Below are 25,015 nucleotides of genomic sequence, written 5' to 3' on the forward strand. Positions count from 1 at the left end.
AAGAGCTGAATTTGGCTGCAGACCAAATGGGCTCTTGTGTAGAACCTACTATGTTGCCCTCAAGCTTAGACTTCCAGCTCTCATAAAATGGATCTTGGGCTCAAACAAACACATTTTTAGAATAATAGTTTTGCCAGAGCAGATCAGCTCAGCTAGCATAAATCTTCACTTGTAATTCTCTTCCTCTGTCAACCTTTACATCTCTGCATACTTTCTTCCTCTAATGTATCTCTCTTATGTTCACAATAGTGGTTACTCATCCAAATGTGTCATTGGTGCTGGACAAAAGAGAACTAATCTTTACTTCTTTTTCTATTGAAATCTCACATTTCTCCAGGTTAACCATCATGTAGACAGAAATTAATTTCTTCTCCACAGCTGACACTGAGAAAGAGGGAATAAATTGCATGTGTAAAAAATGCAGGAAATGAAAGTCTTCTAATCGATCAAGTGCAGACCTCTCTGTAGCTAGTCTTGTCTGGAGTAACTGTCTCCCCATTACTGAAGATCTTCAAACAAATGTTTGATGATCATTTGGTATCTCAAGGGAGGAGGTATTGGGTGTGTGTGTGTGTGCTTCAGAACTAATCCCTTTATAAAAAGCTTTTTAAAAATTATTTTGTATTTTATTCTTTTGACTATACTTTATTCAATATTTGCCATTTTATTTCACCTCTTATACTTAAAAATATATATTATGTTCTTCTTAATTCTAAAAGAAGTTCCTTCTTTCCTTCAATTATGTTTCTCTCTGAAGTCTCATCCCTATCTTTTCCTTTACCAAAGAATGCATGTTTAGTTGTGTATATATATATATATATATATGTTTGTTTTTTTTTGAGAAGGAGAGAGATAGGGGGAGAGGGGCAGAGAGAGAGAGAGAGAGGGAGAGAGGGAGGGAGAATCTTAAGTAGGCTCCACGTTCAGCACAGAGCCCGATGCAGGGCTGGATCCCACCACCCAGGGTTCATGACCTGAGCTGAAATCAAGAGTCGGACGCTCAACTGCCTGAGCCACCAGGCGCCTCTAGTTATGTATGTTCTTAAAAGCAGCATACATAATTCTTCCCATTGAACTCTGGTCAGTGTCCCCCACAACTGTAATGAGAACTCTAAGACAGACCTATGAGCTTGTCAAACAGGGTTACATGTGTGCTCCCATGCTCATGTGAGGTCATGGGACATGTTGCATCCTTCTGAAGTATAAGTTCTACCCAATAAGACATTGAAAACATTATGCGGTTAATAAAACAAACATGAATTATGGATATCACTGCAAAATCTTCATGAATTTAATATTAAAAGAAGATCCTAAAGCCCCACTGTAGCCCCAGATTGCCAGACTCCTTCTGGAAGCCTGTTGGGTCCACCATAGAGTAGTAGCTTAGTCATTTTGTAGGTGAAGCCAAGAGCTCTGCAGTGAGATTTGAAAGTGCTGGGGCAGTCTGGGCCCCATGGACTCCCAGAACTAATCAAATGAAGCTTCCCTCCAGGACAAACACCCACACTGATGAGAAACTAATGGGAAAGAACCCAAACTTATCAAAGAAGCAAAGGAAAGAAAGCTTTGTTTTTGTTTGTTTGTTTGTTGTTTTTAAATAAGGAAAAGGAACAGACACAGCATTACAGTAAATGTGAGGTCGTATTTTTTTGTTGTTGTTATTACTTTGCAAAAATGACAGGAGAGGGAGCTCTAGAGCCATAATGCTGGGAAAACTGTTCTGACCCACCCACCCTCCTAAAAGTAAAAGGAGACTCCAGAGAAGGAGCAGAAGGTGGAGGAGGAGCAGGAAGAAGAGAATGAGAAATGGATCATGGTCGATTTCCATACAGAACTATTATAAGTCATTATGAGGAAGAGGAAATAAAGGCAGAATGATTCAGGCAATGCAATTATGCCAGAAAGATACATCCAAAACAATAGAAAACTACAACCCAACATATTTTTAAGTAGCTAAGATAAATAAAGAAGGTACGAAAGAATAAAATCTACCAAGATTAGGAAAACTCCAGATTGAGATGATTAGAGAAATTAAGCTCTAAAAAGGAAAAAAATACACACACACACACACACACACACACACAAAGAAAATAAACATTTGTATCAGTCTTTATTTTCATTCTGTTGTATTTAACACTTGATTTTCTGGAACTCTCTCCTACTCTGGCCACCAGTAGATGACAATCCTAATTCTCATCCAGCCACTTGTTCCTGCTCTGCCTCAGGGGCTCCTCTCTGTCATTGCCACAGAAAAGGGACATTTCCTATGGCTGTCTCTTGGCTACCTCTTTAGTTCACTCTACTCAGTGGCTGCAGCAACTTATAAAATTGAATTACACTTCAATGTGGCTGCATTCCTAACATGCCCTATTCATGACCTGATCCATGCATGACCAGCCAGCTGCCTTTTTCCTGTGTCTCACTGGCACCTCAGATGGACCAGGTCCAAAGTCACCTACATAGCATTTAATCTATGCCTCATCTAAAGTTCTATAACTTGGAACTTAGATTCTTATCTCCCAAAGCATCCATCTCTGTTCTTTTCCTCATGCTGCCACTTAATCAAACATCCCTGTCTTTTTATTTTTGCTTCCAAAGTATTTCTCAAATCTGTTCCCTCCTGTCACATTTAACTACTACTGTGCCAGGTCCTTCTATACCTCTGAAATGGACTCTTGCAATAACTTACTTGCCTTCTCTGACTTCATTCTGTCTCAACTGCAAATGATGCTGTGTAGCACAAGGACACTATGTTTAGGGGGTTCCATTTACATAAAAAATAATGTGAGTGTTACCACTCAGTGTTGTGTTTCTGTCCTGGCTCTGCCTTCTTCGAGGGCAATAGGTCCTTAGCTTGTTTTTGTTCTCAGCCCTATGGAAGGAATTAAGCATTTTAATGACAGTCCATAGAAACTACAATAGAGTAACTATTAAAATAATTGTGACTGCATTAAAATATCTCAAAATGTCCCTAAAATTGTTCAAGATGTCACTCTCTAGAACTGCACTGCTGTTCACTGCCCTTTGAATACTCTTTTATATGCATGAGGTGGTATCTTTGAGTAACTGCTTTAAAAAAATGTGCAATACCTTTTTCCCCTTCCTCATAGCACATTGCACCCTGATATTTGCAACATCACAAAACCCACTCAGGTCAGTGCAGACCAAGATAAAAGCAAGTTGTAGTGTTAGGTGAATGAAACAATCCTACTGACAAAAGACCTTTCTGTACTAAAACAAGAGAGAGAAAAGGTAGTCTCAATTTGGGGAAACATTACTGGATTTACATGTATATAAGGCAGTACACAAGAGACTATAAACTCTGAACAGAATTTCACACAAATCTAGACATTAGTCAAATAAGTAACAATGAAAACCTCTCTCATTTCCTGTAGAGATGAGTGGATGCACCCTGTTATTGTCTGCTGTATACTTATGAGAGACCCTCGGACTAATTTGTAGGTTCCTGTTTACAGCTCCAAGGACCAGAAGACCCAAGCCTTGTATCTTAAATTCCGAAAGTGAGGCTTATCATTGGGCCCTATTTTGTTTTCAAGGAGGGCATGGTGGGCAAGAAGCACCTCTCTGTCAAAGAAAATGTCAGTATTTTTTTAAAAATGTTTCTTTATTTATTTTTGAGAGAGAGAGAGAGAGAGAGCATGTGTGTGCAGAAGAGGGACAGAGAGAGAGGGAGAAAGAGAATCCAAAGCAGGCTCCATGCTGGAGCTGTCAGCACACAACCCCACATGAACTTGAACTTGAACTGGGCTTGAACTCATGAACTGTAGATCATGACCTGAGCTGATGCTGATGTCGAGCCAGCCAGGCACCCCTCATCATTTTTTTTAATGGCAGCAGATAGCATCACTTGCAGCAACAACAGCAACAAACTCAGATTTATTAGAAACTCTGAGTAGAAGCTGGATATGTGACCTACATCGAAGCCAACAATGGGGCTGTGAAGAGGAAAAGTGGGTATGATACTTATGTCACAGAATTCGACCTTGAAGTGGAAGAGTGTGTCACCTTACCAAAAGGGGATATTCACAAGAAGAAAGAAATCATCAAGTATGTGTCCTTGCATGACTTGGATGTGGCCAACACATGGCCCTCGGGGGGCAAAACATCCTGTCTATGATGGGCAAGTTAATGGAGCCAAAGAAGACCGAAATCACAAACTGCAAGGGGAGATTAACAAGGTGGTGAATAAGTATATTGATCAGGGTATTGCTGAGCTAGTTCCAGGTGTGCTCTTTGTTGATGAAGTCCACATGCTGGACATCGAGTGTTTCACCTACCTGCACTGGGACCTGGAATCTTCTATTGCCCCCATCATCATCTTTGCATCCAACTGAGGCATCTGTGTCATCAGGGATACTGAGGACAGCACCTCTCCTCATGACATCCCTCTTGACCTTCTGGACCACGTGATAATCATTGGGAACATGCTGTACACCCCACAGGAAATGAAACAAATTATTAAAATCTGAGTCCAGACAGAAGGAATCATGAAGAGTTCTTAATACATCTACAGCCCACCACATGCACATTGAGAATCACTGGCCTACAGAGATTTGGCCAAGTTTGCAATGTAGAACTCAAGCTCTTTGGTAATCTAGGATCAACTTCATTTGTAGTCACATTTCTCAATCCTGCATCCTTTCCCATTCTCCTCAAGGCAGAAGGACTAGCTGGGATAGGATCAGCTAGAACACGGAGAATAAGTAACAGAGACACTATATAAGGAACTGGGGAGTCCCCAAAAACTTTGGGATAATTTGAGGTCAGTCAACCTTTTGATAGTGGAATTAAACAATTGACAAGATGACCATGCAGAAAACATATCATTGGGCAGTCTGCCAGTCATTTACTGAGTACTTACTCTATGCCATGGAACAGATTAATGTTAACAACAGTGTTAATCAGCATTAGAGTTCTAACAAAAGATGCAGGGACTTAGTTATTGAGGTTGTATTTCTTTAGAAGAGTTCCGTTGTCCAGAAAGTAAGGGAGGTAAAAAGATTTTGGTCTATTGTAATAACTGGAGTGCCATGTGGGAAACAATATTTTGAGAAATTCAAACAAAGGACAAGAGCCCTTACTGACAATACTAGTGGAAGGTTCATGCACCACACAGCAATGACTGATTGTCTCTGGGGTTCCTTCTACTCCTGGAAGCCAACTGGGATATTGTAGCAGGTAGTGTCTGTGTAGGATTCTATGCTAAAAAGACAGGCTGTTTCTGCTGGCTCCATCAAGATTCCTCCTTAGAGTGCAAGTATGTCTAATCCCTTGCAATGGTTCAACTAGAAAAGTGGTTTCAATGAGCTCAATGAGTTTCAATGAGCTCCTTTTACTTTCTCTCTTGCCATGATCCTGGTTCCATGCAGATGCTAACACTTAGGACAGAGGTGCTAGGCCCTGCACAAACTTCTTGGCCCCAGAGAAAAGGCCTAAAATGAATTTCTTATATCCATGTTTGGATTTAACCTTTGACTTCAATGCCTTCACTGAAGTTCTTGCCTTTGATTCTCTTTACTTTCGTTTTGACATTCGAGCCCATTTTCTAACTTTCTTGTCCTTGGATGTGATCTCTCTGTCCTTATCATCCCCTGTAATGAATATTTGTCTTATAGAACCCATTACTGACAACTAAAAAACTACATTCAAGTTAACTAAAATCAAGTTAACACTAGAAAAATTTTTCTAATACTACTCTGGGTTTCTATATCTTTACTGCCCATGGGGTGGGGAGGGGAATCTTTGATTTGGTTAGGATTTTGCTTGTTCATTTGTTTGTTGTTTGTTTTAATAAGTGAGAAAGCCCCAGATAAATTATTATGAACCTAATTATTTTTACCTATAGGCAGGAAAAGGAAGCATACTTGATCACTACCATTGACTTGGCTTAATTAAGCATCCCAATAATGAGTATCATTAATTCATTCAACAATTTTTGAATTCCAAGTTCAGATAATTCACTGTGCCCTATTTTGTGGGGAAGGAGAAAGTGCATGTTACATATTGAGTCCATTGCCTTTAATTTAGTAAGTACTCAATGTTAGCACTCTTGCTGTTGATCGTCATAAAAATGGTGAATGTGGCATAAATATTACTGACAATCTATTTTCTACATAAAAATATTTTGAAATTATAGATTAGCAACCAGACTACAGAAAACCAAGCAAGATGTATCAAAACTAAGAGAAGAATATCAGGTGATCAAAAAGCCTGAAATGCCAGCCAAACAGGTTTTTTTTTTTTATTTCTTTATTTTGAGAGAGAGAGAGAGCAAGCGCAGGGGATGGGCAGAGAGAGAGGGAGAGAGAGAGAATATGAGCACACCTTCAGCTGAGAGCCTGACATGGGGCTCGAACTCAAGAACTGTGAGATCATGACTTGAGCTGAAATGAAGAGTTGGATGCTTAACCAACTGAGCCATCTAGGTGCCCCCAGCCAAACAGGTTTTTAAATGTGACTGGGAGTCATCTAGTTATATGTTTTTATTTGACTTAACAGTGACCTTCAGCAGACTCCAGATCGTTAGACTTGGTGTGGCATGGGCCACTGATGCACAGGGGAACTGGGCAAGTCAGGCTAGAAAGGCTGTTACCTAGTAACAATGCCTAACTAAGGTGAAAAGATTTGGGGAAGCTGGATGGCTGGAAAAACTTGATTGAGTCTTTCTGAAAGGGCAAAAGCAATTACACTAAGGTAAATCGCCATTTTGTTCACAGGAAGAACAGTGGAATAAAAATAAATGCAACAAAGAGCTTTTAAGACACTAATTCCTGAAGACTGGGTATGTGCTGAATACTCCTGTTCTTCAGAGACTAGTGTGGTTCAACAGAGAAAAGTCATTCTTCCAAGATGTGACAACAGTCTGGATGTATCTTATGAAATCCTTTAAGTGTGTCAATCCAAACACCATGTTTAATTTTGGGAATTTGGAGAAATTTTATCTGTGATGCTGGGATCAGCATGCCCTGGGAATTAGAGTATAGGACTGAAATATACATGAAAACTTATAGTTGAAGTGGTGACTCTATATCATCTTCTTTGCACATTGGCAAGATAGTGTTCAGAACTCTTTGTTTTGTCTTTCTGTCTTTAAAAAATGAGCTGACATATTCCAGATGGAATGAAGGCCATTAGCAGATTGCCAAGCCCTCCAACAATGAATTACAGGCATCATCATATGATAGAAGTGAGGGTTAATCATTGTGTCATTGGTGTCCACAGAGTTGATAATTTTAGATTTTGGGCAAATGTAAAATTGGAATCTTCAGCTGTCTTTTGCCAACCTACTGAGTGTCAGCACAGAGCCAAATATGACAGAGAGCCGGTGAGAAGTCTGTTTACCTGGGGCAAACATGGCTTATCTTTGAAGATTGTTTGAAGAGTGCACAGAATTTCTAGGGAGAGCAGTATTCTGGAGGATGCTCATATGTTCCTGTGATATTTGCTTCCTGCACATATCATTCATGTGATGCAATGGTAAATTCAGATTATCTGTTCCAGTAGACAAATTCAATTTAACACTCAATAAGATTCATTGCTAGCCCATGCTTTGATTTCTCTGGGTTCCTTTAAATTACCAAAGTGTCTTATGTGTAAGCTGCACTGACCAATTTTCATTTGGGGAATATGAGGAAAGCATCTTTTAGCAAAAATTAGGAAAATTTCAGCATTAAGCATAGACTTAATTTGCTCTCAGGCTGCATGCTAGAAATAGCAATGATCTGGGTAGAAAGAACGACAAAATCCATTAGAGGTTATTTGCACTTACTGTGAATTTTTAAAATCAATTTTACTCTACTACCTCATTGATATCACGTATACTTAAAGAGTGTTTAGTGAGGCATTAGGAGAAAGAATAGAGATCACTTGGGACTGAGAGAGGGGAAGTCTTGATGTAGAATATCATCTCAGATAAATGAATATCATCTCAGATAAATGAATATCATCTCAGATAAATGAATATCATCTCAGATAAATGTCAATATCTGAAAATCAGGGAGGGTGTGCAGCAGCAGAAAGTGGAGCACTGAAGGGTTTGGACATATTTCCTACTTTAGAAGTCAGCCTGGAGCTACTCCGCATCATCTAACTTCAGTGAAAGCAAATGTACAGGAGGACCTGGGTGGCTCAGTTGGTTGGCAGACCTACTCTTGACTTCTGTTCAGGTCATGATCCCAGGTCATGGGATTGAGCCCCACGGTGGGCTCCATGGTCAGCATGGAGCCTGCTAAAGATTCTTTCTCCCTCCCTCTGCCCCCCTCCCTGACTCACACTCTCTTTCTTTTCACTCTAAAAATAATTTTTAAAAACTCCACAAGTGTACAGTTCAAGTTGATCAAATTGGTAAACCTCAGATTTAATAGACTAAACACACCTACAATAAAGTAAAATCCTAGAGATTATGACAACTGTTCAGCATCTGGCAGATCATTGTCAACTTATGTCTATTCATATATATTCAAGATGCAAAGATGTATCTTTCAAATCAGGACTATGTGAAAACACTAGGGTTAATATAGAAGAGAAGGGCCATCCATGAAGCAGTACTATCCACTAGACTCTACTTTGTGATTGTGTTGAATTCTTACAACTATTTTCTGAGGTAACACAAATCCTTGTTTATGGTGGAGGAAATCACAACCTAGAAAGGATTAGAGAGTTTGTCTGAGCCTATGTGACTTAGGTTGGGAGCCAAACTCCTATACTTCTTCTAAATCATTCTACCCTTCAGTAAAGGTACATGTGTTGGATGAATGCAAACATATCCATTGATTTTGTTGTAGTACAACTGGGAAATTAGAGAACTTGATATGTGGGTGTGGAGGTTGGTTTAGTAGTATATTTTGGAAATGCTTAGTTAATATCTCTGTAAATTACATTTAAATATCTCTGCACTTGTGTGAGACTCTACGTGACAGAATAGGTAGGAAAATCCAGTTACCCATCCATCTCCTGATAAATCAATGAAGACAACTGCATTGACAAAAGTATACTTATTTCATCTTTGCTGAAGGGCACATTTTACCAAACATTGGTTCAGTAATTTCACTGGAAAATCTTAGAAATCTTGTTATTTATAATTATTCATCTTAAAGCATTTCTTCCCCCCTTCCTTCCTTACTCCCTCCTCCTCTCCCTCCCTCTCTCTTTTCCTCTGTCTCTTTTCTTTCTTTCTTTTTTTCTTTCTTCCTTCCTTCCATTCTTTCGTTCTCCTCTCCCCATCCCTCTCCTTTTCTCCCCTCTCTCCCTCCTCCTTCTTCTTTCTCTCTCTTTTTGTTTGAAAGTTTATGAGAGAAGTAAGAATGTCTTTGATGCACTTTGAGAAGATTGCAGATGAATAAAGGATGACCTTTGGGGTTTCTTTGGTATTGATGAAAAGAGTGTGGGCTTTTGAGTCAAACACACCTATATATTCAAGCATACATATTTATTAGTTGTATGACCTGGAGCAAATCATTTCAACTGCCTTCTCTTCTATTTCCTTAGCTATAAAATAGAGGAAATAATATACTCTCACAGAGTTGTAGTGAAAGTTAAATGAGATAATGGGTACAAGAGCATTTACCCCAGTATTTTGAACATAGTAAGTGCACAGTAAATGCTACCTACAAAATTACCATTACTATTATTGCTATAATCACACCTGGGAAAATCATTTATTCTCTCCAAACCTCAGAGTACTCTCTTTTAAAGAGAGGCTTAAATAAGAAAGCATGTGTGAAGTATAGCCTTGATGAATGTGAATGACTCTTCAATTCACTTTCATCCAGACACCCTTTTATTGCCAAGTTAACTTCCCTTTGTTGGGCTTGGGACTGCAGACAGTCAAAACTGACCCTGTTCCCAGAGTCCTGGCATTTCAATATGGCCTGTCATTTTCTGAGAATATACACATTCTCGAATTTACCTTCCCTGACCAAAAAAAATATGGGATATTGGTATCCAAAATGGGATATTAGGTATCAATTCACTTCCTGCTGTAGGACACACGCTGCCTTGTCAGGGTTAGAGTATCCCAGGTATACTGAAGTCAATCACACAACTTTTCATCAACTTGTCTTACACTCATCGTTTTGATCTAGTCAGTGCTCTTCAAAATGTAAGGGGATTCAAATCCCCTGATGATCTTGTGAAAATTAAGCTTCCATTCCAGGAGGTCTGGGTCAAGGCCAGAGGTTCTGAATTTCACAGGTCCCAGGTGGTAGCAATGCCACAAGCTCACATGTTGAGTAGACAGTGTCTTGGAGTCCTTACACATGTTTGGAGGGTAGTTAATGAGCTCACACCCTATTCAGATGATCGCTTTGACTGGTAGAAATTAGCAGACATTCCTTTCAAGTCATATATTCTCCACTCTGAGCTCTGTGTTCCCTTTTTTCAACACCCCTTCCTTAATTGTGAAGATAAAGTAAAAACACTTTCTGTGCCTCCTCTTCTGTGAACTTTCCCTGGTGCACCCCGTCCCCAAACAGCACCTTCTTTTATTTACTGTGTCCCCATGGCATATGGCATTGTACCTAAGTTTAATGATTGTCCTTTTCTTTTGAAAATTTGTCTCTATTTTTCTGTATTTTGTACTCTTGACGATAACAGAGCACCATGAGGGAACTCCCTATTCAGTTCTTTGCACCTCATGCCGTCTTAGCAGACACTAGATGCTCAAGAAACTCAGGAGGCTGAGATATTCAGTAGAACAAGCAGTGTCGATTGGAGGCAGACAGACTCGGCTCAAATCAATGTAAAGTTAAATAAGTAGCTTAGGTTTTCTTCACTTCAGCTTCTTCACCTATAAAAATAAGATATTTCACCTTCCTCTATAAGGTTGTTGTGACGATTATATAAGATAATATCTGTGTATCGTGTGGTCCCAGTGCCTAAGGGAATAGCCAATAAATGTTAATATTGTGGTTTATCATTATCACTAACATTATCGGATTGTTTGAGAATCACCTCAAATAACATAAACAAATATTAGAATACAGTTCTTCCCCTTCTATTTTAGAGTGAATGAATTCATGTTATATTTATTTTATTATGGTCTTATAGCATACAGTTTTGTTATTGGGACTTTCAATTTTTCATAGAATGAGGGCTATCTAAACAAATTGAAAATGAAATATACAAGTGTGTATTATCATTCATTTCACATATTAGGCCCTCGAAAGATGTTTTTGATCTAAGTGACGAGAAAACTTCCTCGAGCAATACTTCTTACATTTAAACAACTTTATGACTGAGAGGGTTCAGCGTTCCCAAGGTCAACCATTTACTGACATACTTAATTTGCAAACTGGGATACATAGTTTGCTATGTCTGGTGTTCATTTTCACTGCGGTTTTTATGCCCAAATCCCCTCTGATCCATCTGGCCACAAACTTGCCTGAGATGTTCTCTCCCTCCTGGTGCCTCACTCTTTGCAACAGAGATAAATGGATTAAGAACATGAAATAATTGAAGCACATCAAGTGGAGAAGACAATCACTTTCCATAGCGTTGCTTGCATCGATTGCAATTTGAATGCATGATGACTTCTTTCCCAGGAGTGTGAAAAAGAAATCGTTCATAAAATACCCAGGAAGTCTCTCAAGGAAACTAATTAATGGCATTATTATCTTAAGCACAGCAAAGATTATTGAAAAGTTTCCTGTTACTCAAAATACTTTATAAAACAAATTATGATTACTTCGGATACTGTGCTTTAATGAATCTTTCATTGATTTCCTGTGTGTTTACAGAGAGGTTTCAGGCTTTATTTTCAACAATTTACACAGCATTTGAAGGAGAGGGCTCCACAGGCACTGGAAAAAGAAAGCCATTTTCTGCTATTGCATGTCATAAAGCAAGAACCAAAAACTTGAAATGAAGGGGAAAAAAAGTCAGAGTCCCGTATATGTGTCCTGCCACACCAGTAGCATTTCTCTAGAGTGTATCAACGAGAAATTGATTAGCTGAATTGAAGAGTGATGTGCATATCCAGATATGTTAGACTATGCTGCAGTTTTTACCAAAGCAGTTACACTAATTGACATTTTGATTGTTGTATCCATCACAACAGGTGGTATTTTGTGATTTTCAATTTGCCATCTTTACATATATAAATGTATCTTGTCTTGGACATAATTTATATTTCCTTAGCCGTATTTTTTTATGTGTTATGGCCATTTGAACACCCACCCCCTTTTTTTAATGCTTCTCAGGTCAAATTTTGCCCAATTTTCTCTTTGGTTTCCAACCTTTTCCACATTGACTAATAATATTCCGTTATTAGTTTCAAAATATTTCTTAGGTGTGCACGTGTGGTATGTGCTGTGCTTATGTTGGGAATAACTCCCCAGTCTCCCAATTTGGACTTTCACTTGGTTTACGATGCTTTTTGATGAATAGAAGTTAATTCTGCATTTTAACTTAAATTTTACCTGTGTTTACTTTTCTTTTCCTTTGGTTTGTTCTTTTTGTGTTTCATCTAAGAAATGTATCCCTATGATGAATTTCTGAAAATATATTCCTGCATTACATTCAAAAAGTTGTATGCCTTTGCTTTTCACATTTAGATCTTTAATCTATCTTGAGTTGAATTTTCTTCTTGTACCAGTGTATCAGGCAGATTCAGTGAGGAGACAGACCTCACCAGGTTTTTTTTTTAAGTAATTTAATATAAAGAACTGTTAGCAGATGTAAACTATATAGCACATGTAATTACATAACTAGAAAGACAAAACACACACACAAAAAGAACCTTGAATTATCACAGAGGTAGCGACTGATAAGCAGCTATCATATGTACATTTCACCGTATGATTGGGGAAACGGAGAGATTAACATTATTGAACGATAGTAGCTTACAGGAAGGGACCCAGGTGTTGAAACTCAGATCTCTGAGAAAGCAGTGCAGTTCAGTTGGCTCTGAAGCCTCCAAGCTCAGAGAAAGGGCACTGGCCAGCTGGAGCCATGTTTCAGAGAGTGCAGTGAGCTTCTGCAAGTACTGGAAAAACCACAGACTGTATTTAACTGGTGCTATGGACAGGGGCTGCCCCTGCCAGTTGATACAAGAACTAACAGCACACCAGAAGCCACAAGAAGCTATTATTTTGAGGAGCTGTTTCAGCCTCCCAAACTTCTATCCCTGTTTCCTCAATTTAGTGAGACCCATCATGCTCTGCTTGGGATGCCCTCTGCCATGGTCTGGAAAACATATCCAGAGGAAAACCCAGGGCAATCAGAAGGCTCACTCACCTCATTTGGTTGCCCCCATTTTTCCACTGTCAGTGATCACAGGTCTACACTGCTGGGTTCCCAATGTCTGCAAACAGTTGTTTTCTAGTTGTGTGCAGCAGGGAGGGTGGATCAGTTCCAGTTCATCTAGCATGGCTAAAAGCAAAGATTCTTATGTCTTTGTTTCTATTTAATTTTTATTCCTCTGGTAGTTTATAAATTTTACATTATTATTTTACTCTTTTAGTGGGTGCGATTTCCTGACATATTTTTGTTATATATTTTAACTTTTACCTTATTTTTAAGTGAAATGGAATGTTTATAGTTTGCTAGTGAGGTTTGGCTGGTAACAAACTCTTTTGTCTGTCTAGATGTGTCTCTGCCTCATTCTTTTAAAAAAAAAATTTTAATGTTTATTTATTTTGAGGGAGAGAGAGACAAAGTGCGAGCAGGGGAGGGGCAGAGAGAGAGGGAGATAAAGAATCTGAAGGAGGCTTCAAGCTCCAAGCTGTCAGCACAGAGCCCGATGCGGGGCTCAAACTCACAAACCACCAGATCATGACCTGAGCCAAAGTCGGACGCTTAACCAACTGAGCCACCCAGGTGCCGCATCTGTGGCTCATCCTTAAAAGTTAATTTCATTGGATGTAAATTTCTAGCCAGGCATCTCTTTTCTTTAGCGCAATAAAGATACCCTACTTTCTTCTGACATTGTCATTAGTCTGCTATTCCTTTGTACGTAAACGTTTTTTCGCCGATTTTAATCTTTTTTTTTCATTTTTGAAGCTCTGGAGTTTCACTGTAATAAATCTTAAATGCATTCTTTTTTCTACTTGGAATTCTCTAGCCTCTTGAATCTGTGCTTACTTCACCCTTTCTGGAATTTCTCATCCGTTATGTCTTCAAATGTTGCCTCTATTTTATTCCCTTTCTCTTCTCTTTAGAAATTGTGAATGCTTATTAGATCTCCTTAGTCTCCCATGACTCTTAATTATGCTTTTCATTTTTCCCATGTTATTTGGTTTCTGCTGCATTCTGGAGAAGTCCTATTATACTTCCAGTTTACTATGTATCGCTTTAGCTATTTCTAATCTGATATGAATTCTACTCAAAGAATCCAGAAGGTTGTATTTTACCATGCCATGCTACATGCTACAGACAGGTACTACCTAGCTTGGCATTTTCCTTTTTCTTAGAACATTGGAAGCTGCGTTGAAAACCATATCTGATATTGGAAGAATTGTGTTTTTTACTGTTCATTTTTGTTCTTGGAGACTTGTTTTCTTAGGGACTTCATTGCTTTATATTTTGTGCTGGTGATTTTCCTTGAAAATTACTGGTATGAATTTTTTTCAGGCCTGGGGAAAAAATGCTTTTTTTCTGCATTTGCCTATCTTAATGCCTGGGAGGCCTGAGTGCCTAGAAGTTCATAAATTTCATGCCTTGAGCTTCCTTGGACCACTCAGGCGGAATTTGAACTGTATACGTGGAAAAGATTTGAGGCTATGACTTTTCCAGGACTTTTATTTTCTCCTTTGCTAATCAGCACCATTGCAGTTTTTCCTGTTACTTCCTGAGGGTGGAGAGTGGCAATTTTGTTTTATTTTCCTTCTTAACCTTTACCTAAAATTTGTAGTTATTTAAAGATTCAGCTTTCGGGGCGCCTGGGTGGCTCAGTCGGTTAAGCCTCTGACTTCGGCTCAGGTCATGATCTCGAGGTCCGTGAGTTTGAGCCCCGCGTCGGGCTCTGTGCTGACAGCTCAGAGCCTGGAGCCTGTTTCAGATTCTGTGTCTTCCTCTCTCTCTGACCCTCCCCCATTCATGCTCTGTCTCTCTCTGTCTCAAAAATAAATAAACGTTAAAAAAAAAAAAATAAAGATTCAGCTTTCTTGTGGAGAGATTGCACTAAAGTCCTAAACTTGGGTAAGCCTTGGCCATCCAGGGCAAAGTTCGGTTTTGCTCTGATTGATGAAATTCATTAGGCCAGAAATGGCTTTGATGTTCTGTTTACCATTTTAGATAATCTTGTTTATCTAGATATTGGCCTGATAAATCCCTGTTATCATTTCCACTCTATAATGCTTCTGAAAAAGATTTTTAAAATATATCTCAATTAATTTAATATTAATCATTTATCTTAGTATTATCAATGAGAGAGTTGGCCCAAATTGTGTAGCTCACAGTAACCCCCAAAACAGATGTTCCCTAGATAAATTTTCATGTGATATAGCATCTCCTTTAAGAGCTATACCTTTATACTTTTGACAAATAAATTAGGTGACATCTCTTGCTATAAATAGTTTTCAGCAAATAGCTATTTTAATGATTGGGGATAAAGACTGTTGGGCAGATAACTTCATTAAAATTTCCTTTGACACTATATATTTTTCAGGATGCTTGTATCAACAACATCTTAGTATGCAAATAAATTTCTTTCTAATCAGATAATGAATATTGTTTCCTTTTTATTTTTTTTCCTTAAACTTTGGCTTTAGAAGATCACTCCTGTGTTATATGAAAACTCAAATTTATGTTTAAATTAACTCTGTAAAGCAGATGCATATAAGTGCAACTAGTAAGTACAATAATGAATTTAGATTATTCAGACCCGTTTTCCTACAGAAGAAGGCTCAGGCCTCATCTGTCCTCAAAAGATTAAGCCATTCAGTGTCAGACATGAGGTTAATGGAAGTTTTCAATTTCTATGAAAACCCATGTTCACCAAGATATTCCAAAGTCAGTGTACTTATTGAAATGGTTAGACTTATTGAGGAAGGTCAGTTTCAGCCCCTAACCGCCCACTGTTAAATCCTGTAGTTGTCAATAGCATCCTGTTTAAACATTTTGTCTTCCTCCCTTGATTGAGAGAGACAGTATTATTGATGATGTAGGTGGTAAATAGAATAGTGCTTAACTAAGCCCAGATAATGGAGTACCTACCTACAGGGTTTTGTGAAGGAAACTACCTGCTGAAGTCTAAGCTAAACTCTGATTGCTGAGTCTTTGGAGAACAACAAAGACTGGATCCTTGCCTTAATATTACTTTCATTCCAGTGGGGAAAAGGTGATAAGCTAATAGGTAACATATAAAATGTGAACTAGTTTCACTAGCACAATGGATAAAATAACAAGAAATTGTGCAAGAGGATAACAAAGCGGGGATTCCCATGAAGGCTCACCTATGTGATGAAACGTAGGCTGAGATGCAAGCATGAGAAAGACCAGAAGCATGAGAACCTGGGGAGCAGGAGAACTTCTACCTACATCTGTTGTAGAAAAGAGAGGAACCTGTCCTAGGAGTGAATGGGAGGGAAATGTATTTGGAGGATAATGAGTGAGAAGCAAATTGGCTTGAAGATTTTCCAGTACTGGGTCACACAGGTCCTTTCCGACCCTGGTATGAAATCCGCTGGAAGGTAGAGAGGTATCTGGAGAACAGAAACAAACACACTGATGAAAAGCTAATATATTGGGGCGTGAAAAAGTTGGTGTGGTTTTGAACAAGGGTAGTCTCCATAGAGATGCATCTGGTGAGCTTGAGCTCTTGGGACTCACGGCCTTCCTCTAAAATTACCGATGCTGCTCTGATTCCAGCGAACTGTATGCCAGTGGGCACAGGCCTGTTCCAAGGAGTTCTGACTTTGGATCAAATGTTTTAACGTGTTGCTGCTATTTCTAATGATTTTTATTCTCAAATTTGTCTTGGTATATCAGTGAGGATAAAGGGAAAAGCTGGCTCTAGTGGAGATTTTTTTTTTTTTTTGTAATCTTAGTATTAATAACTCTTCAGTGATTCTTTTTTTTAAAGTTTATTTATTTATTTTGGGTGAGAGAGAGAGAGTAAGCAAGGGAAGGGCAGAGAGGGACAAGCAGAATCCCAGGCAGGATTCCTGCTGTCAGTGCAGAGCCCAATGAGGAGCTTGAACCCACAAACCACAAGATCATGACCTGAGCTGAGGTAGAGTTGGACACTTAACCAACAAGCCACCCAGGCACCCCTTCTTCAGTGATCCTTAAAAATAGTTCAAAAAAATCAAACTCCTTTCTATTCTTTTGCTAGAGAACTGTTTATTTTGTTGGGTCCTGTTATGTTCTTCAGAAGGCTGGTTGCATCACAGGAAAACATCAAATGGAGGCTTCAAGCAGGTATGAGACCCAAGAAGTCTGAGATGCTCACAATGGCTCATTGCCACCTCCTTTTATAAACATGACTTTTAAGTATTTGCAGCAATGGTGATGACTGTCAAGGCCTGGAATTATGCCAGGTTGTCTGAATATTTTGACAAAACAACATTATTTTTTATCACCTTTTCTCTTTTATTTGTATTGGGTTAAATAATTGAATCTTTATTTAGTTTTTTCTGGTTTTATAAAAATTTTTACTGGAGACAGAAATTCCTGAGCTTATTCCCACATTACACATTAGCAAAGGATGGGTGAGTTTGTGGACAGTAAACCAGGCTTCTCCTGAGGGACCCACAATGACGCGAAGAATTGCAGCTAAAAGAGGCCCCCCCTTCAATTTAAACCTGATGATTAATTAAGACCCTTCAAAGCGCCTCTTCTTAGAGAAGGCATAAATTTGAAGATGCTGTTGGTTCACATTTCTGGAATGGGTTTTGGAGCTGTCATGTGCCACTGGTCCATAAACCCAGATTAGCTAAACAGGAGGAGAAAGGAGAATAATTAAGGAATGGCAACTGGGAATCTAAAAATAAATGATGCAACTGGGAACCTGACGGGGGTTCCAGAGCCAGGGCACAAAACTGGACGAGTTTATGTTCCTCCTTAGTTGATCATCAGTATTTCTGATACAGTCTGTTGTAGAAAGACTTAACGCATCAGGTAGAGAACCTCTGAGCCACTATTTGCTTATAACCCATTCAGTTCCTACTTGGCATACACTCTAATCATTTTACTTATGAAACATTTCTACTCATATTCTACATACACTTGAGAGACTCAAACTCCCATTTTACTTTCAACCCTTCCTGCTTTAATGTGATGGAATTATAGCTCTCCAGAGCACCATTTGCTGCCAAGGCCCTAATTGGTTGTCAGACAAAAATGTCATGGGAGGAAGTCACCATCTCAAAATGTGTTTTGGCCTCTTGTTTTCACAAATGTTTGCAACACCTTAGCAACATTTTTTCCCCTGTAATCATGTTCAGCTTATAAATGAGATGTCTGTCAAAGCACGTGAAATGAGAAAGGTTAAAAAAAAATGACATCCAATTTTTTGACTTACTTAGGTGGCATCTTGACCTATTTATTTTCATTATACTTGATATATAATAATTGCATTTTCAATAACATCAATTTGAACAAATAAAGTTTCAAGCACTCAGGAAAGGGAACTGACAGTTGTCTGTGTCTGGAGATTTACTGACATCACCTTAATACCTCAAAGAGAATAAGCAAAGTATTATTAGCTATATCTACTTAAATAAGGCTCACACACTGCCATACATTCTAGTGACATAATTATATGCAGCTAAGATTTGAACATGAATCTGTGGGACTGCAATGTAGTTTTCTCTACCCTTGGAACTTTAAATCTGCTTTAAGGGTAGCAACATCAGCATTGCCCAGGAGCTTGTTAGAGATGCAGAACCTTGAGTGCCATCCCAGACCAAACTACATCAGAATCTTTATTTTAACAAGATCCCCTGATGAACCCTATGCACGTTAAAGACTGAGAAGTACTGATTTATACACCATGTCTCCAAAACAAGGTGGATTTCTTTTCCCATTTCCTATTTCTTCTACCAGTGCAAAGGCAGTCATGTGGCATACTTTAAACAAATTCATTTTTACTGCCCGACAAAACACATCTAATTTTTGTAGGAATAGTCTGGGATCTCATCGCACTATTCAAATTCTTCTTCTTTTTTTGCTTAAATAATCTCTTCTCACAGACCATTCCTTTTCCTCTTCATCTCCTAACATCTATTACAAGTTCCTTAAGCAAACTGACTCCCGTTATTATAAGGTGGCAGTGCAGCTGGTGTTTCCTTGTTTGTACTGTGAAGGAAGAACATTCATATGTTACTTTATAGATTCTGCACATATTTCCAATTCATTTTTCATGTACCTTGAGTAATTGCTTTTATACCTGCCTTTTGAATGTGATTATCTGTGTATATGTAGTGGGGAACAAAGCACAATATCAACTGGTTATTTTGAATAAATATATTAGAGTCTCTCTTCTCACTTTGGTGGTTTCTAGTTTGTAAAACACACTTTCTATTTACACCATTCACACTATCACAAACGTAGATCTGAATGATACAAGACTACATTAGGATCATTTTACCAAATATCACAGGAAATAAATATATGGATTTTACTTAAATCCAGCAAAGAAAATGACTCATTCCACTTTGCTATCATAAATTATTATTTTTTGGTGCTCCACATGTTATTATATGATTAAATATATGTGTATGATTAAATATATTGATTAAATATATATGATTAAATATATTATATGATTAAATACATATGATTATATATATATGTGTATGTATATGTATATTTCTGTTTGGTCCAGTTGTATGATGTTCTTAGGGAAGGTATAGATGGGTGTATTATTGCATAGATGACTACGTATGTCATTTTATTAATTAATTAATTTTTTTTGAGAGAGACAGAGCGAGAGAGAGCGCATGAGCAAGTGAGCAGGGGAAGGGCAGAAGGAGGGGGAAAGAGAGAATCTTCACTAGGCTCCATGCCCAGTGCAGAGACTGACATGGCACTGGCTGTCACAACTGACTGTGAGATCATAAACTTGAACCAAAATCAAGAGTCGAACACTGAACCGACTAAGCCACCCAGGCATCCATATGTGGTTTTATATTTTCAGATAGGCTTAGAATAAGAAAATATTTAAAATTGAGCTACTAATTAAACTACTTTTCTTTTTTTAAGAAATACTAATTTTTCTGCAGCAAAACCTTCACCTACTTGTGATTAATAAAATTACACATGCTTCATTTTTAAGTTTTAATTTTTTTTTAATGTTTACTTATTTATTTTTGATAGAGCAAGCACAAGCTGGGGAGGGGAAGAGAGAGAGGAGATAGAGAGAGAGAGAGACAGAATCTGAAGCAGGCTCTGGACTCCGAGCTGTCGGCACAGAGCTCAACATGGAGCTCAAACACACAGACCGTGAGATCATGACCTGAGCCGAAGTCAGTCGCTTAACTGACTGTGCCACCCAGGTGCCCCCACATGCTTCATCTTTAAAAGTTCAACCCAGAATTTAGCAAACTAAGGTTATTTCAAAATTATGACTTCATCCATTCAATAGATACTTGTTGATTATTATAATTTTTTTTAAATGTGTTTCTGGTCTTGTGATTCAATGATGAAAAAAATATGGTTCCTGCACTCGTGTAATTGACACTATGGTAAGTCAGACATAAAAACACCAAATTACGACATGAGGAGTCAGTGGTACAATGATTTCTACTTTACAGTATAGATGTGATTTGGCTTGAGATCTGAGGGATAATGGCCCATGAATGGGCTTGGTTGTAAAGGCAAATAGTTAAGGGATGATGGTATTGGCTGGAGCAGTAACGAGAAGAAGCAATGGTGGGAGTTGAAGCAGGACAAGCAGGTTGGTGTCAGTTCAAGATAACATCCACCATGCTTGGGGCACCTGGGTGGCTCAGTCGGTTAAGCTATGGACCGTGGCTCAGGTCATGATCTCACAGTCCGTGAGTTCGAACCCCACGTCAGGCTCTGTGCTGACAGCTCATAGCCTGTAGCCTGCTTTGGATTCTGTATCTCCCTCTCTCTATGCCCCTCCCCAGCTTGCACTCTTTCTCTCTCTCTCTCTCCCTCTCTCTCAAAAATAAGTAAACATTAAAAAAATTAAAACACACACACGCACACATACACACACACCATGCAAAGAAGAGGACAAACTATGATAAGCCATCAGAGAACCCTCAGCCTACAATACTCAATATTTATTCAATACTACCCATTGTGCTGGTGATTGTATATATAGTCTCTAACTTTCTATTCCAATTTTATACGTGATGGGGGGATAATGGTGAATTTCATAGAGTGTTACACAAAGAATATCTGGGATGTGACCCAAGATGTGCTATTCCTGACACTTTTTCCCTTTTTAAATATGCAATGTATCATTTATTCAAAGGATACAAATTATACATATATATAAAATGTGACAAAAAGCAATAGCCTGTTTCCACCTACTCAGTTTAAAGAATTATAACATTGGTAACACTATTGAGGCTACCTTTGTGCCCGTCTGAAATCTAAACATGCTCCAGAGCTAAATAATATTCTTTAATTTGTATCTGTCTCCACAATATATGGTGTATTTATTTAATTTTGTTTTATTTCATTGAGCTAAGAACACTTAACATGAGATGTACCCTCTTAACAAATTTTTAAGTGCACAATACTGTATTGTGAATAACAGGCACTCTGTTGCATAGCAGATCTCTAGAACTTGCGCCTCTTGCATAATGAAAACTTTATGCCTGTTGTTTAGCACCTCTCCATTTCAGAAACTTACTTAAATAGTATAATATTCCACATGTATTTTGGTGACTTTCTAAAATTCAATCTTATGTTCGTGAGATTTTTCTCTGTTGATAAATGTAGGTGGAGGGAGTTTGCTTTCCCAATCCATGTATGTTTTAACCTTAAAATGGCTGTTGGGTGTTCTAAATTATTGCTTTTACTGTCAGTGCTATTATAAAATCTTTATCTCTGTCTCCTCATGCACTTGTGTAAAAAGTTTTCTAGTGTATTGACTACATTTAGGGTGTTATTTCTGGGTGGTGGGAAGCATTCATATTTAATTTTAGAAGATAACATTGAATAGTTTTTCCAGTTGGCTTCACTAATTTATACTCTCATCCGTACCATCTTCTTTCTATGACCTTGTCAATAAGTACTTCTTAAAAAAAAAATTGGGGCTAATCTAATGGGTTGCAAATGGCATTTCAAGAATCCAATTACAAGGCAGATTTTTTTTCTTATAATGTTATATTATATTCTTATATTTCTTCTGTGAAAAGCCCAGTCAAGCTTTTGCAAGTTTTTCTTATTGATGTATAGGTGGTCTTTTCATATTCTGGATGCTAATTCTTTGTCAGCTATGTGTATTGCAAATTATATATTTTCCCAGTTTATGGTTTATTTTATTGATTACTTTTGATAAACAGAAGTTTGTACTGTAGTTAGGGTTGCCAGACCCTCCCTCTCTTCTTTGTGTGCTTTGTGTCTTGCTTAAGGAAAGTAGCCCTAGCTTAAGTTAATGGATATGTTCTGCTCTATTTTCTTTGAAAAGTTTTAAAGATCTGCTTTTTAGATTTAGATATCCAATCCATTAAGAACTGATTTTTGTGAATGAGTGTGAGTTTGAACTCCAATGTTGTTTTTCTCCCTGTGGATATTTTGGAATATCCCTTTAGGCAGAGATGTTGCACGAGTACAATTTCGCTTGAGGATGGACTTGGTTTACATACAACTAAAGACAGACCAGTAAAGAAGCTACTGCTATCGTTCCAGCAAAAGATGATGAGGGCCTGAATTAGGAGGGTGCACGGGAAGATACAAAAGATAATTTGGAGCCACGAACAACAAGACTTGATATCGGATTTTAATGGGCATAAATAACATTTTGATCTTTAGAGATTTTATGATAATTCTTAAAATGAAATATTCTATTGCTCTACCATGGTATGGGGTCCTTGCGTGTCCTCTGGTTGCTCTGCTACCCATTTAGACATGTGCACTGTCTTCAAGTCTGCTGAAATTCACTTTTTAAATGTGGACTCCTTCAAGTACCCTTTACAAAATAGCAATCGTGTTATCCTGAGCTTTGGTATATGCAAATACCTGGCAGTCTCCAGTTCCTCATGATTTATTACCATCTTTGCATGATTATTTTTATAGTGCCTGTATATTTTCACTAGATTATAAGCTCTGTGAGGGAAGAAGTTTTCATCTGTTTGTTTACTGCCATATCACCAGGACCTATGTCAGTGTCTATTAAATTATTATAGTCATTGAGTACACAAACAGGCAGAAAGTAATTACAGTTGACCCAAGAACAATTGGGGACTTGGGAGTGCCAATACCCACGCAGTTGAAAATCCACCTATAACTTTTGATTCCTCAAAAATTGAATAACTAATTGCCTACCGTTGACAGAAACCTTATGGATGTTATAAACAGTTGATTAACACATATTTTGTGCCTGGAGGTGCACCACCTGCCCAAGGTCAAGGGAGGCTGCAGCCCCATGTGAGTGTGTGGGCTTCTTGGAAGCCATGGGGTCTGATCCCCGCTGTGGGGAACAGTGTACACCCAGCCCAGGAGGAGCCCAAGGCCTCCAGCTACTCTGGCACAGCCCTGGAGCCTGGTAGGGAGGATTTGGAGAGCAGGGATGTGGAGCTCCCTGAGCAGCACTCCCTACAGTCTGGGCACTTCCTTTGCTTCAGCCCAGCCTCCTGCCCACCAGCACTGGCAGCTACACCTGACAACCCTGCCATCACACCGGACACCTGCAGCCCTGCCTGGTCCCAGGCTCCCTGTGGGATGCTGACTGCCTTGGCAGGCCTCCCAGGGTGCTCAGAAGGCAACGGGCACCACCGTGGTGCCAGTAGCCTTGGATTTGGTCCCATGGAGACTGGGGTGGGCAGTTATAAACAAATGCCTTGTGGGTTTTGCTGTCAACTCTTTAAAAAAAAATTCCATAAAAGTGGACCTGGACAGTTCAAACCCATGTTGTTCGAGGATCGGTTGCATATGCCAATGAAATGTGTTGTCTTTTTAAAAAGAGAGACTTGTTGGGGCGCCTGGGTGGCTTGGTCGGTTAAGCGGCCGACTTCGGCTCAGGTCATGATCTCGCGGTCCGTGAGTTCGAGCCCGGCGTCGGGCTCTGTGCTGACAGCTCAGAGCCTGGAGCCTGTTTCAGATTCTGTGTCTCCCTCTCTCTGACCCTCCCCCGTTCATGCTCTGTCTCTCTCTGTCTCAAAAATAAATAAACATTAAAAAAAAAAAAAGACAGACTTGTAAAAACCTAGTGTTTTTAGAGTTGTAACAAATTTTTGGTTTCCTACAATGGTAAAATTCTGGGGAAGTGGCAGAATGAACCAGTGTGCTTAAAGCCATCTTCCTATCAGATCTCACTGTAGTACTTATAAAACAATTTAAGAATAAAAATGACAAGCAGAAGGAACCATTGTGAATACCCCAGTTTGGCCTGCACATGTCTGGGTAAGCCCATCCATCATCTTTATTTCACATTGACAGTAAAAGCAATGGCTTCTAAATTAACTGAACCTTTAGAGATAAAATGAAATAAAACTGTGAAAATTAATTGGCCTGTGTCTCAGCACCTGCCTAGATTGAGGCAATACTTCCTCCTCAGCCCTGCCCCCACCCCCTGCCACAAGGTTGAATTTAACTGGCAGTGCTCCACTGGGCTGGCTTTGAAATGTTCAGAGTTAGATTGCCTTGTCTGTCTTCATCCATGCTTTTGAGAAGAAAACCATGATAGATGATTAAAGAAACTTGTACAACAACTCGTGGGCTGGAGTTTGCATAGTCTTTGGTCACATTAGAGTTTGACAAGCATCTTTTCCCCAATCCACACCTTAGAGACAGAAAATTTAAAAACTTCTCACCTGGCTTAGGGGTTGGCATCTATCCTGATATCACAGCTGGCTTAGATGACTCCCAATGTGACCAGGTTTTTCTCAAATATGTAATGTGAATATGTTTTACC

At 38.8% G+C, this 25,015-nt stretch overlaps 1 pseudogene; it reads left to right on the plus strand.

The window, feature by feature from the left end:
• The window catches only part of LOC125933124 (ruvB-like 1), a 46,223-nt pseudogene extending 41,733 nt beyond the window's left edge, over positions 1 to 4,490 (plus strand).
• The last annotated feature ends 20,525 nt before the right edge of the window (positions 4,491 to 25,015 follow it).

This window comes from Panthera uncia, chromosome D2, assembly GCF_023721935.1.
Source record: "Panthera uncia isolate 11264 chromosome D2, Puncia_PCG_1.0, whole genome shotgun sequence".
NCBI lineage: Eukaryota > Metazoa > Chordata > Mammalia > Carnivora > Felidae > Panthera > Panthera uncia.